At 45.5% G+C, this 14,205-nt stretch overlaps 1 protein-coding gene across 1 annotated transcript in view; it reads left to right on the top strand.

Annotated features, from left to right (window-relative positions):
- The window catches only part of LOC138471872 (dual specificity testis-specific protein kinase 2-like), a 516,102-nt gene that overhangs the window by 300,709 nt on the left and 201,188 nt on the right, over positions 1-14,205 (top strand). The gene's annotated exons all lie outside the window — the stretch shown is intronic.

The raw sequence follows: 14,205 nt of genomic DNA, 5'->3' as shown, positions 1-14,205 counted from the left end.
CCCTGCTGGACGTCCGACTCCCGACTGTGGCAGGGATGCCTCCTCCACCAGCCTGGCCGCACCGTCAGAGGCAGCTCCACAGGGCACCCAGGTGACTGATGGGTGGGAAGATGGCACGGAGGATGACTGGCGCGTAGGGGGTTTAGTTGAGGAGGGGGTCGTAGCAAGCCCCATCAAACGGAGGAATCCGGCCTGGGTGACCTGTCCCAGCAGGCTGACGTGGTGAACGAGCCATTCGAGATGACGTGCAGTCTCCTCATGAAAAGACTGCAGGTCACCTCGCATGGCCCGTTGGCGCAACGCCACACCAGTCAGGACAGGCTCAACCTGGACCTGGATAGCCACGTCCGCAGGCAGAGGAAGGCCAGTTGTCGTTTGCTCATCCCCTGCCTGAAAACGGGTCTGGACCTAGGCATCCCTACTGGTGCAAGATGATGCAGGGACAGGATCAGGGACAGGATTGCACACAGGCACCTCCGTGGCGGCCTGTGCTGCCTCCTGTCCCTGGTCCTGCACTGCACCACTAGCACCAGTGGTATCCCCACCTCCAGACCCCGTCTCTGTTGCTTGCACGGCCTCCTCCTCCACCAAACCCCCCACCAACCTGGATGACTCCCTGCCATCTTCCCCCGTTGGGCCCTGTGGGGTCCCAGCTGCCCCTTCTGCTGCCGAGGAGTCCAACTCCGACCTACGCCTCTTGGACCTCCCCCCGGCAGCTGCGGCCTGGGACGCGGCACCGGACTCCTCACTCCCTGACGAGATGACAACATGGGAGGGAGCCGGGCCTTGCATCTCCGGCTGGCGGTGGGATCCCCGCCGCTGTGCTCCACAGCACCTTCTCCGCCCTCTTCATCAGTTGACGCTGCAGACAGGGAGAAATAAAACACAGGCATCAGGTCACTGTACAATGGACACATACACACATGACAGTTGTACATGAGTGGCATTGGCAAACCTCAGACATGCCATCACAATCCCCAACACACATGTCATTTCAACTCGCACACATGAGCCATACCACAGCCATATCACAACTGCCAGCACCATCCATACCCATACAACAGCATGAGCCGGCAAAGCTGAGCCAGACATCACATGCAACACAGGAAGTGCACCACACATGTACACACACCACCACACTTGCATGCATGTGTACACCTCTGCCAAGTGTCGCAGTGTACAGATGGGCATCCATGTCACATCTGCCAATCGGGCTTCCACATCCCGCTGTCACATGCATCCATGTTGCATCACTGTTGCACCCTTGTCAAATACACACAAATGCACATGTACACAGTGCTGATACATGCAGCTGAAAACAACATACATGCGTGACATCACGGACATGTCTACTTACATACACATTCATCCAAACATGTGTGCCCACACAACTGCATCTGGCATGCAAGCCTACATACACAAGCACCATCCATGTCTCACACATTACAGCCCTCGCATGTGTTAGCCCCACGGCCCTGTACACCCCCACCCATACTCGACCCCATACAAACAGATGTGCAACCTGCACACTACTGAAACATCACCACACGCACAGCTCACAATTAGGATGCATGTACACTTACCGCTCGACTCCAGACGGGTCTGCCTCTCAAGGACCTGGACGTGGAGCACTGGGGATATGCGTTCCAGGACCCTCATCTGAACTTCTGACAAGTGGCCCCGGCGCCCCTTGGCATCCGCTGCCTTCAAGAGGCGCCGGGCCTTGTTCAGGGTCCTGGACCTGAAGTCCTCCCAGCGCTTCTTGACATGTTGGAAGTCGCGGACTGCCACCCCCTCCGCGTTGATGGCAGTCACAATGTCAGTCCAGATCCGAGTCCGTCCTTCCTTGTCGGCGCGGGAACTTCCGAAGAGGACTTGCTCCACCAGGACACCAACTTCCGTGGCACTGAAGCTGGTGCCCCTCTGCCTCTCTGGCCGGGGGTTGTCAGTGGTGCCATATGTTGCAGTGCCCGACATGACAACCCCAGAGGCAGGAGTGGGTGGGCAACTGGGTCCTGGGGCTGGGCTGTGGAGTGATGGAATCCCAGTCGGGAGTCTTCGGTTCCAGCAGGGGTGGTCACAGCAACAGCACCCCTGGCTGATGTGCAGGCAGCAAATGGCAGGGCACGTGGGCAGCAGGCAGTCAGGCAGCAGCAGATGGCAGGTGGGAGCATGCTCGGGGCTCTGGGGGGCAGTAGTTCGGCCTTCAGCGTGGTCTTCCGTGTGCTTACGCGTGGCCAGCTTGATACGGAGTCATTTGGCACGTGAAAATTCTGCACGTCAGCGTGTGAATCGAGGAAAGGCCCTTAGCGCGTAAGCGCGTCAACACGCATATGCGATTCCATTGGACCAAAGTCCCTTAGCGCATATGCGTGTCTGTGACGTATCGCGCATGGGCGTTGCTTTTCGTGGGGTGCGGTGCGTGTGTCTTGCAGGCGTTGGGGTTCACACGCTATTACTTCACAGCGGGTGGGTGTTGGCTACGCGTTCTTCTACACGCAAGGCAGACGGTGAGTGGTACCCTGCTCCCCCAGGCCCGATCGCGTGTAAAAACACCCGCGAGCCCCTGAAATACACGTACGCCGCTCCCCCAGGCCCGATCGTGTGGGAATACACCCGCGAGCCCCTGAAATACACGTACCCCGCTCCCCCAGGCCCGATCGCGTGTGAATACACCCGCGAGCCCCTGGAATACACGTACCCCGCTCCCCCAGGCCCGATCGTGTGTAAAACCACCCGCGAGCCCCTGAAATACACGTACCCCGCTCCCCCAGGCCCGATCGCGTGTAAAAACACCCGCGAGCCCCTCAAATACACGCGCCCACGCCAATCGCGTGTGAGAAACTTCTTGCGCACCCCTGAAATACACGCGCCCAGGCCAATCGCGTGTGGAACTTCTCGCGCACCTCTGAAATACACGCGCCCAGGCCAATCGCGTGTGGAACTTCTCGCGCACCTCTGGAATACACGCACACGCTCCCCCAGGCCCGATCGCGTGTGAAACTTCTCGCGCACTTCTGAAATACACGCACACGCTCCCCCAGGCCAATTTGCGTGTGGGCCTTCTCGCGCGTGTAGGACTTTGGCGCACATTTTTTTCCTGCGCAGGGACGCTACCGCCTGCTTTCGTGTGGCGGACATGTATGGGCCTGTGCGCGTCTTTGGCCGTGCGCTGTTTTTCCCTATTCGATTCCATGAATACGTGTTGTAGGCGAGCGTGTGGGCGTTCTGCGCACTTGCCTCCTGTACTTCCCCCGTGACGCCCACATTTTCACGAGTTGTTCCCCATTCTGCATGTGACGCCTTGTGTTACGCCTACTTTTGTTATGTGCGCCGCGCTATGTGCGAATTCGCTGTGGCCTTATCGCACAGCGTTCGATGACCTGTGCGCCAGCGTGCCCCAGCGTGCGCTGCGCACTTTTTCAGCGCACATCCCACATTTTGCGCGTGCACGGACTTCCATGAATTGATGTGCGATGTTTTCTGTTTCGATAATCGCAGCACTGCGATTTTCGCTATTTCACTGCGAATCGCAGGTTTTCGCACGCGTGCGCCGTTTTGTCGGCGCACATTAATTCCATGAATCGGCCTATTAGTTTGTTCAATGAAATGGGGAAGTTTCAAAGCCTTGCAAAGTGAATGTAAAGTCAGAAATATGCATGGGTATTGTCTGAGATGGATTATGACCATGAATGTTAAGACAATATGCACCAGCTGGTGTTCAAGTTGCACGGTCATAAAAGCAAGCTTCTTAAGTGATGTGACACAAATATTTATCTGCTGTGCAACTACTGCGTCTGTCAGGGTTACATCAGATAGGTGGGCCCCTTGTGGGCATGCATGGCTGGAGTCAATTTACAATAATAAGCAAAGAAATGTCCACGCTGCAAACAACTAAATATGTTGTGTGTATTGCATGCATTTCTGAGAATTTGTATCGTGCAAAAAGAGGCTGTATTTCAAATATTTTATTGTTTTATATATATATATATATATATATGTAGTGGCTGTATAGTTATGGTTTATGGTTAAGTTGCTGTTTCCATAGGAAGAGCACTTTTTGGGCGGCCTATAACTCCGCTCCCCCTGGACGAATCCTCACCAAACTTTGCAAAAAAAGTATATGGGCCACTCTGAATTTCTTTGCAAAGTTTGGTGAGGATTCGCTAGGGGGGGAAAAGTTATAGGGGGCGTCCCAAAATGTCTTTTTTTCCCATAGACTGAATGGGGGGAAAACTTTACGCACGGCTACAAGCCAAACCGCTGGGCGGATTTTCATCAAATTTGCGGCAAGGGCAGGGGCTTGGTCCCGAAAGCGTGCTTTTGTAAATTTGGTGACAATCCGTGCAGTACTTTTCTTTAAAATGTCCAAAAAGGAGGTCTCAAAAAATTAGTGATATCTATGTCTGCTCCGCGGTCACACTTCCCTGTTCGCTCCGCGGACAAGATACCGATTGACTAAGCGGCTGGCGTCATGACCGCGGACACGCAACGTCTCTGCGGATTGGCTGCAGTGAGACGTGTTCGGCGTCAGATTGTTTGGATGCGCCCGACATCTTGTATCAGCTGAAAGCACAGCGGCGACCAGCAGCAACATGCTATTTCGAAAACTATTTTGCTTTGTTATACTACTTGGGGAGGTTCAGCCAGTAATAGATGGGTGAAAAACTGTATTTGTTCAGGCGGTAGGTGTTAATGTTGTATTCTCTATGCCCGCCTTGTTCTGGCTGTTTGTAAATGCAGAAAATGAGGGGTCTCATAAGGGTAGTATTTCAGTCCGTGCTGTGCGCAGGCGCCTTGCAACTGTTGTAAGGACAAGTGTGGTGTTAGCAAACATTGAAATTGACTACATGCCGTAATTAAATTACTTTTTTCTATGGGTGTGCTATTGATTAGTACGCCGCCATGGGTGTGACATGCTGCGGTGGTTGTGGCCAGGGCCACAACCACCGCAGCATGTCACAGCATTGGATACACCTGTAGTATTGCTCATCGATCAGATGGTTGTGGGGAGTGTGTAGAGTCTTGGGTGCATGGCCGAAGGCCATGCGCCCAAGAACAAAGTTATAAGCACTGGAGGTATAAGCCACTGCACACCCATACATTGTAATATCTGTGGACATACAGCTAGGAGTCTAGCCTCTGGCCAGAACCACTGAAGCATACCACACCTATAGATACACCGGTACTACCGCACATCACTCAGGTGGTTGTGGGGAGGGCTTGCAGTCTTGGGTGCATGGCCAAAGGCCATGCACCCATGAACAAACTTATAAACTCTAAAGTTATAAGCCAACATGGCTTTTATATAGTGCGGTGGTTGTGGGCAGGACGTAGACTTTTGGGTGCATGGCTGTAGGCTGTAGGCCATACACCGAAGAGTGTTGTCCCTGCCCACAAGCACTGCAGGATATCACATTCATACATCACACCCATATATTCGATTATGTATCTGGTAGGTGTGGGCAGGGGCTAGGGTCCTGGGTACAAAGGGAGTACATGCTACAGTTATAATGTTTCATTCTATGGGTGTGCTAATGATGTATAAGCGACCATGGGTGTAGTATGCTGCGGTGGTTGTGGCCAGGGCCTAGAGTCTTGGGTGCATGGGTGTAGGCCGTAGGCCATACTTCCAAGACTCTAGGCCCTGGCCACAACCACCGCAGCATGTCACAGCAATGGATACACCTGTAGTATTGCTTATGGATCAGATGGTTGTGGAGAGTGTGTAGAGTCGTGGGTGCATGGCCGAAGGCCATGCACCAAAGAACAAAGTTGTAAGCACTAGAGTTATAAGCTACTGCACACCCATACACTGCAATATCTATGGACATACAGCTAAGAGTCCATACTCTGGCCACATCCACTGCAGCATAGCACATCTATACATACACCCGTAGCATCGCACATCACTCAGGTGGTTGTGGGGAGAGTCTGCACTCTTGGGTGCATGCATGCATCCAACAACAAAGTTATAACCTCTTACCTTATAAGCCAACATGGGTTTAATATATTACGGTGGTTGTGGGCAGGACGTAGACTTCTGGGTGTACGGGTGCAGGCTGTATGCCATACACCCAAGCATGTACACCGTGCCCACAACCACTGCAGCATATCAAATTCATACATCACACCCATACAATCAATTATGTATCTGATAGGTGTGGGCAGGGCCTAGAGTCCTGGGTACAAATTGAGCACATGCTACAGTTAAAATGTTTCATTCTATGGGTGTGCTACTGATTTACAAGCAACCATGGGTGTAATATGCTGCGGTGGTTGTGGCCAGGGCCTAGAGTCTTGGGTGCATGGCCGTAGGCCGTAAGCTGTACGCCATACTTCCAAGACTCTTGGCCCTGGCCACAACCACCGCAGCATGTCACAGCAATGGGTACACCTGTAGTATTCATTATCGATTAGACTGTTGTGGGGAGTGTGTAGAGTCTTGGCTGCATGGCCAAAGGCCATGCACCCAAGAACAAAGTTATACGCACTGCAGTTGTAAGCCACTATGGATTTTATATACTGCATACCCATACATTGAAAGATCTATGGCCTTACACCCAAGTCTGTAGCCTGTGGCCACAACTACTGCACCATTTCACAGGTATAGGTACACTCGTACTATCAAAAAATACAAAAAAAATAAAAATAATTTTGACCTGGAGCTGCCAGTTTAAACTGGTCCTATAGCACAAGGACCTCCATAAACCACAAAAAAAAGAAAACAAGACAACTTTGCCTTATTATAACTGCCGCATCTCAGTTGGCCCCTAGAGAGGGCTGCAAGTTTCCAAAATATTTATATCCAACGTTCTCATAGAGTCAAAGCATCAGTTAGATCCGTGCAGTTTTGGCCAGGAATGTTTTATTCACATCCCTGTTTTTCTAATTAAATTTATTCTGAATGTGATCTGTTGGGCGATCATATTTTGCCATCAATATACATTTAGCCAATGCATTTCGGTCTAAACCTTCATCAGGGCTGTATATAGGCTCTTGATTACATCATCAAGCTACGCATAGTCATACATTTGTCAATACAAGTTCATTGAATGATTTGTATACAATACATAAACAAATTCACACATACCATTTTGTTTGTCCCACGAATATTCAATTGGTACGCCAGAAAAAATAAATGAAAAACAGAAATTTTCGTTTAGTTTCAGCATTACAAAATTCTATGTACACAATTTAAGGACAGAAGAGTGTCCTACCTGAACACTTTCAATGCGCCCTCTCTGTCAGATCTGGTAAGCCCCAAAGGCTTTTCTTTTTTCAACCCTCACGGCTCCAGCCTCGTGTGTTGCAGATGCGTGGTGAAACGCATATGTTAATTGTGTCTCTGCGAAAGAAACAGGCTATTTAGACAGCCGTTCTAGCATGTCTTTAATGATTATATGAATCAAAGCGGCGGATGTTCTCCGACATTTACCTTCAGTTCCTGCGTTGTTCTGCCTTCTGCAGAGAGACATGCACGCGCATGTCTCTTAGTTCTATTTAAACGTTGCCTTGGAGACGGAGTCGAGGCGCCGAGGTCCAACAGGAATGCCGGAGCATGTACGCCTCGCGCCCCACCCCCGGGTGATTACCCTGGGGCGGGGATGTCTCCATGACAACTCCTGAAACGCTATGTGTTACCAAGCTGTCCGCGCCGTTCTCGTGTGCTTGACATTAGTTTCGGACTGTTACTGTGAATGTGTGTACATTGTAGTGTAAATGCATGTTATAAGTGTAATAGGTGTTGTATAATTTGTGCTGTTCTAAATTTCTCATTATTGCGGATAACCATGTATCGCTACCTCTACTGGCTAATGCTTACAGGTTATGTACAAAGCTAACTATCATTAGCTTACTAAGTGTAGTATTTTTGTTCTTCATTTGCGGGTTTCAAACGATGGGTCTTAATTAAAGCAGGCACAAGTGTAAATGTACAAAAATAGAACTGTAGCGTTTACAATAAAATGTCACGTAGGATTTTCCGTCTGAAAGGATAAGCAGAAAACCTTCCCCCAAACAATTTTTTAGACAATCTAGCACATGATATTAGTGAAATTAAAAATAAATATCATTCCAAATGTCAAATTACGTCCGTTTCATATGTCGATGACTGGGCTCCAGACCTGGTTGGCCATTACGATGGCTGCTGTGGGAGTTCATACGCAGTCATGAATGTTTAATTACAAAAAACACATGAAGTTAATCTCCTCGTTCATTCCTTTAGGAATCAGCGAACTCAAACGATCTATCCAGAAAGTTTCTCGTTGATCAATTGTTTTCTGAAAGTTTTCATGTGGATCTTTCTTTTCAACTATTTCTAGGATAGCAAATCGAATCTGTGCCAAGTTATGTTTTTTGTCATGCCAATATCTTGCCACAGCCGAGATTTTGTTGTTGTTACGTATACAAGATCTGTGTTCGTTCCATCTTGTCTTGGCCGTTCTTACAGTTTGTCCGACATAATGCAAGCCACAGGGACATATCACATTTATGGTATATATCACATTTTGGGAGTCACGTGTTCCAAAGCTTTTTAGTTTTATATTCTCATGTATAGAGAGGTTTCAAAGAATCACTTTTCATGATGTAGCCGCAATTGCTACAATTTAGGCAAGGAAAAGTACCTATTCTCTTGGTGGCTTTCTTCTTTTGTGCTGGTCTGGTCTTTACAAGTTTATCTTTCAAATTATGACTTTGTTGATAAGCAAATGTTGGGACCTCTTTGAATAGATGTTCTACACGTTGGTCGCAGGTGACTGTGTTCCAGTGTTTTTTAATGATAGTCTTGATGCTGTTACTCTGTCTTAAGTACTTGGATACGAATACTAGGGGAGGTTCATCTTCCGTCTTGGTTTTAGTTCTCAATAGATCTTCCCTTTTCTGAGTTGCCATGCGTATTTCTGCTGCTGTCACTTCTTCTTTCATGTATCCACGGTCCAGAAATGTCTTACCCATTTCTTTGACTTCTTTTTCGTACTCTACAGGGTACCTCACTAGTCTTTTTACGCGAAGCATCTGGCTGTATGGTAGTATGGTCAATTTTTGATGAGGCTTGGTTGGTGAAAGCTTAGTCGTTGGAGTAGATTATTCCTATCTGTAGGCTTTCGAAAGATGGTGGTCTGGTATCCTGTGTCGGTTATTCTGATTTGTACATCCAGAAACTGTATACTTTCACGAGAGTATTCATGTGTAAACTGTATTCTCGTGTCCTTACTGTTTAGGTAATCAAATAATTCAAGTAGTTCTTGTTCACTGCCTTTCCATACCCCAAAGATATCATCGATGTATCTTATCCAGATACCCAGATGTTGTTGCCACCGTTGGTTAAGTAAAACATTTTCAGTTTCAAATTTGTGCATGAATGAGTTTGCATACGAAGGGGCTATGGTGGCCCCCATCGCTGTGCCAGCCACCTGTAGGTAGTAATTATCTTTGTATCTAAAGTATGAATTGTTGCTGATGAATTCCAGCAGTGCCATTATGAATTCTTTTTGAGCTCTTATCTCCTCTGCCTTCAGAAGTATCCATTCTACAGCTTCGTTACACAGATCGGGTGGGATTGACGTATACAGACTCTTAACGTCAATTGTAGAGCAAATGTTTTGGGAGTCAAATGGTATTGAATTCAGGTGTTGCAAAAAGTTTGTAGAGTCTCGGATGTATGTACTTGTTTTTCGCTTATCAACGAAGTCATAATTTGAAAGATAAACTTGTAAAGACCAGACCAGCACAAAAGAAGAAAGCCACCAAGAGAATAGATACTTTTCCTTGCCTAAATTGTAGCAATTGCGGCTACATCATGAAAAGTGATTCTTTGAAACATCCGTATACAGGAGAGAATATAAAACTAAAAAGCTTTGGAACATGTGACTCCCAAAACATGATATATACCATAAAATGTCCCTGTGGCTTGCATTATGTCGGACAAACTGTAAGAACGAACACAGATCTTGTATACGTAACAACAACAAAACTTCGGCTGTGGCAAGACATTGGCATGACAAAAAATATAACTTGGCACAGATTCGATTTGCTATCCTAGAAATAGTTGAAAAGAGAGAACCACATGAAAACTTTCAGAAAACAATGGAACAACGAGAAACTTTCTGGATAGATCGTTTGAGTTCGCTGATTCCTAAAGGAATGAACGAGGAGATTAACTCCATGTGTTTTTTGTAATTAAACATTCATGATTGCGTATGAACTCCCACAGCAGCCATCGTAATGGCCAACCAGGTCTGGAGCCCAGTCATCGACATATGAAACGGACGTAATTTGACATTTGGAATGACATTTATTTTTAATTTCACTAATATGTGCTAGATTGTGTAAAAAATTGTTTGGGTGAAGGTTTTCTGCTTGTCCTTTCAGACAAAAAATCCTACGTGACATTTTATTGTAAACGCTACAGTTGTATTTTTGTACATTTACACTTGTGCCTGCTTTAATTAAGACCCATCGTTTGAAACCCGCAAATGAAGAACAAAAATACTACACTTAGTAAGCTAATGATAGTTAGCTTTGTACATAACCTGTAAGCATTATCCAGTAGAGGTAGCGATACATGGTTATCCGCAATAATGCAAAATTTAGAACAGCACAAATTATACAACACCTATTACACTTATAACATGCATTTACAGTACAATGTACATGCATTCACAGTAACAGTCCGAAACTAATGTCAAGCACACGAGAACGGCGCTGACAGCTTGGTAACACATAGCGTTTCAGGAGTTGTCATGGAGACATCCCCGCCCCAGGGTAATCACCCGGGGGTGGGGCGCGAGGCTTACGTGCTCCGGCATTCCTGTCGGACCTTGGCGCCTCGACTCCGTCTCCAAGGCAACGTTTAAATAGAACTAAGAGACATGCGCGTGCATGTCTCTCTGCAGAAGGCAGAACAACATAGGAACTGAAGGTAAATGTCGGAGAACATCCGCCGCTTTGATTCATACAATCATTAAAGACATGCTAGAACGGCTGTCTAAATAGCCTGTTTCTTTCACAGAGACACGATTAACATATGCGTTTCACCACACATCTGCAGCACACGTGGCTGGAGCCGTGAGGGTTGCAAAAAGAAAAGCCTTTGGGGCTTACCAGATTTGACAGAGAGAGCGCATTGAAAGTGATCAGGTAGGACACTCTTCTGTCCTTAAACTGTGTACATAGAATTTTGTAACGCTGTTACTAAATGAAAATTTCTGTTTTTCATTTATTTTTTCTGGCGTACCAATTGAATATTCGTGGGACAAACAAAATGGTATGTGTGAATTTGTTTATGTATTGTATACATCATTCAATGAACTTGTATTGACAAATGTATGACCATGCGTAGCTTGATGATGTAATCAAGAGCCTATATACAGCCCTAATGAAGGTTTACACCGAAATGAATTGGCTAAATGTATATTGATGGCAAAATATGATCGCCCAACAGATCACATTCAGAATAAATCTAATTAGAAAAACAGGGATGTGAATAAAACATTCCTGGCCACAACTGCACAGATCTAACTGATGCTTTGACTCTATGAGAACGTTGGATATAAATATTTTGGGAACTTGCAGCCCTCTCTAGGGGCCAACTGAGAAGCGCCAGTTATAATAAGGTAAAGTTGCCTTGTTTTCTTTTGTTTACACTCGTACTATCAAACATCATTCAGGTGGTTGTGGGGAGGGCGTAGCGTTTTGGGCCATGGCTGAAGGCCATGCTCCCAAAACCAACTTTATACATAGTGAAATTAGAAGCCACAATGGGTGCGATATGCTGTGGTGTTTCTGGCCAGGACCCAGAGTCTTGGGTGCATGGCCATGCACCCAAGACTGAAGTCCTAAGCAGTGAGGTTATAAGTGAAAATGGGTGTGCTGTGGTGCGGTGGTTGTGTGAACGACCTAGCGTCTTGGGTGCATGGCTGCAGACCATGCACGCAAGAGTACACTTATAAGTAGTGAAATTACAAGCACCATGGTTTTTATATGCTGCAATGGTTGTGGGTAGGACCTATAGTCTTGGTTGCTTGGCCGTAGGGTGTAGGTGCAAGGTTATACATCGAAGACGCTAGGCACAGCCTACAGCCACTGCACCATATTACTGCCATAGATTAGACATGTAGATTCGAATATGTATGACATGACTGTAATTATACTTACTGTTTACTTTGTTCAGAATCCATATATGTCTTACATGACTTTAGTACTTGGCGGAAATATCCTTTTTTAATTTCTATGATAAAAGAAAAAAGCATGTTAGTTTTTGCATTTTATGAAGACTTATTACATTGTATAATAGACAGTTTAGCTTTTTTTTTACCCTCCTATTGAGTTTACAAACCAGTGTACTGTGCATTTTGTTCAGTTTCTGTGTTTGTTTTTCAAATCCTTGGGTCTGGGGGAAAAAATCCTTGTCGGATTAAAAAAAAAACCTTTATTTGCTATGCTACAAACTATTTTGTTTCCTTTGAGTGTTTCCTTGTTCTTTCTGATTAATGTGATGTTTGTTGGCTTGTTGCCGATTTTTAAGAACAGTTAGCTACCTGTTGGCCTATCCTAACTGTGCATTTGTTGTTACGGATCTGTGGTATTCATTTATCTGTGTCGTTGTTATACACTCTTGGGCAGTTAGATACCTGTTGGCGTATTCTACCTGTTTATGGTCTTTTACTTGATTTTTTGTAATGTTGAAGTACACATTAGTTATTAAAGTTTGGCTTTAAGAAGATTAAATACGCATTTGTAAGATTAGCTGGCAATCTCTGCTTTAGAGTAATGGTGCTATCATTACATTCCAACCATCCACATTTCTTTTTAATGTATGCAGTGTAGTGACCTGTATTGGTTGTAGCTCCTCCGTGGTAGATTATACTTATTGTTGTAAAGGTTTTCTTTCCAAGTGACACTTGACCGTGTGTGAATCCAGTCAGCTTGCAGTTGTTTTTGGTACCATCTGCATTATACCGTAGAAGCATAAGTATTATGTAGTTACTCTGTGTTTGTATCCATAAGGTGGAGCGATTGTCTGAATTGCACATAGTACAAAATCTGCCATGGTTTGCATTCTGTACAAATTGCTGAAATGGAATGGATTCACAATTAGGTATGGATACGTACACAAATCACTCATTTGGGATTTGTTCCTGTATCACATTGCTACAGAGAGTGCATCTATATTTCCACATGTATGAAATCTGGAAGATTTCATTTATAGGTATGCTTTTGTTTTCCAGTACTTGTAGTAAGTACATTAGAAATGTTTGTGGATCATCTTGTGAGTTTATAGTGAATCTCACCATTCCACTACAGTAGTCCAATTCCTGTCTTATTCCGTGAACACTGTATGTGTTGTCAGGATTGTTTGTTGCGTTTCTATGAAGGACTAACATTTGCAAACACAATTGGTCTGTACTGTGTAAGTAAATATTGTTAACAATTGGTGGCAATTGAAATAGAATATTCATTGCTACATTTGCATAGCAACTTACACCAGTTTCATTTGAAAATTTGAACGGACCAGCTAGTTCTGTATCTGAGTGCTTTTTTCGGAGTTTCTGTTCCTTCTTTGAAGAAGTACCTGGTTTACTTTCTCTAATAGGTTCTTCTTTGCTTGTGGTAATTGATGAAGCTTTAGCTTCTTTTGTTTTCTTTGAAGTGTTTGCTGTCAGATTCTGTTGAATTTCTGTTTGAATTAGTTTTCTTTTACCACGTTTTACTTTTTCTGGCACAGGATATTGTTTCAGGTGGGTGGTGTACAGTGAACACAGTCTATTGTATTCTACAATGCAAGGAATATCAGCGTTCAGTTTACTTGCATCAAAGTTGATTAGAAATAGACCGTCAAGTGTACTTAAGCGTGATAGTGCTATATAGCTCATGCCTTCTTTAGAGACTGTTTCCTATATCTATCAATTCTTTGTTGTGGGTAAGACCTTGGGATTTATGAATGGTGACTGCATATGCAAGAGTTAGAGAAAATTGTTCTTTACATACATACATGTCTTTGAAGAGAAGGAATCGAGCAGTTGAGCGCCCTATCCTTTTTACTTCTGAAAGTTTGTCAAAGCGAACATTGACTAACTGAATGTTGTTGTCACGTGGTATGTTTGAAAGCCAACAACTGTACCCAGTGCCCCATTAACTAGCCCTTGCTCCATGTCAAGGTTACGTTTAAGCATTACTCTACCATTTAAGGATAATTTTAAT

Source organism: Ambystoma mexicanum, chromosome 8 (genome assembly GCF_040938575.1).
Source record: "Ambystoma mexicanum isolate Mex_15411 chromosome 8, UKY_AmexF1_1, whole genome shotgun sequence".
In the NCBI taxonomy this organism is placed as follows: domain Eukaryota; kingdom Metazoa; phylum Chordata; class Amphibia; order Caudata; family Ambystomatidae; genus Ambystoma; species Ambystoma mexicanum.
Note: the sequence above shows the minus strand (reverse complement) of the source record. Positions and strands in the feature narration are given on the sequence as shown.